Here is a 1,439-nt window from a genome sequence, read left to right as displayed (position 1 = left end):
CAGTGGCTGCTGGGTTTGATCTGCCAAACTTGGAACTAGCTTCGCACTACTTAACCCATTCTGCCACCAGGACTCTTTCAACGCCAGGGTAATGGGATCAATCTAATGCCATCCTCCCTACTGCTCCTTTCAATGTTTGCTGAAATGAAAAAGTCCTAATTTAGGAAATGGTTACTTAGATCTCATTAATAAACATAAATTATCCCAGTCCTAATATTGTAAACTATTTTTCATAGCTATCCTGAGTGACCCTGAGGCCACATTCAAGGCTTAAAGCCACGTGGGACAACAGCCATTATTTTCTTCCTGTCAGCTGGCAAGTGGATGATCATCAGTGCAAGCTAAATGGGAATCTGCACACTCCAAATTCCCCAGTTGCATGGGATTGCTGTCCGTGCTATCCCCTTACTGCGTCAGTGATGCTGCCACTGTACTTCTTATCAGGCACAATAAAACCCTTCGTGGCAAAGCCACCTCTGGCCCTCAATACTGATGGTGGACTTTTGTGACAATCTTTTTACCAGCCTTCTTATACCAAATGGGTCTTAATATTAAGATGGTTGTTAAGAATTGAATTCTAGCCCCTGAAAAGATTTGTTGTAAATGCTTACCTCTGTCCCTGTGGTGATAATCTTACTGAGGAATAGGTGATATGAGTCAAGATTGACTAGATAACACACACTGTATGGGTTGGTTCTGTTCATTTATATGCTATTTTAATCAGGCATGATTAGTGTAGGGTGTGTCCATTTTTAATTTACTTTTTAACAGCTTTATTGACCCATAACTTATACATCCTACAATTAAATGGCCCAATCATATTGAGAAGAGTTGTGCAGTCACCGCCGCCATCAATTTTCTTCTTTCTTATACTCATGGTGGTCAGCTCCTCATTCCCCCAACCTCCCTGTCATGCCCTTGGTTAATCACTAATCCAGTTACAGTCTCTACAGATGTACCTCTCTGGGATTTCGAACAAAAATGAAACCAGTCCATCTGTTTTGCGACGAGAGACAAAGACCTTCCTCTACTGCCATTAGAAAGTGTTTCCCTAGACTTGGCCCCTTGAATCCAGATTGACTTCCACATAAATGGTGAGGAAGACCATTTTTGTTTAATGCTGTTGTTGAGTGCCATTGCGTTGCCTCGGAGCCACAACGACTCCACGCACACAGAAGGAAACACTGCCCGGTCCTGCGCTGTCCTCACAATTGATCCTAAGCCTGAGCCCATTGTTGCAGTAACTGTTCTAGGCCATCTTGTTGAGGGGCTTCCTCTTTTTACCTTCCTTCCCTCCAGCTTACCAAACATGATGTCCTTCCCCAGGGCCTCGACTCTTCTGACAACATGCCCAAAGGAAGTAAGATGAAGTCTTGCCATCCTTGCCTCTCAGGAGCATGCTGGCTTTACTTCTTCGTGTACAGATTGGTTTCTCCTTT

The sequence above is a fragment of the Echinops telfairi genome, unplaced genomic scaffold, assembly GCF_000313985.2.
Source record: "Echinops telfairi isolate 266 unplaced genomic scaffold, ASM31398v2 ScPeMD7_18;HRSCAF=68, whole genome shotgun sequence".
In the NCBI taxonomy this organism is placed as follows: domain Eukaryota; kingdom Metazoa; phylum Chordata; class Mammalia; order Afrosoricida; family Tenrecidae; genus Echinops; species Echinops telfairi.
This window is presented reverse-complemented; position numbering follows the sequence as displayed.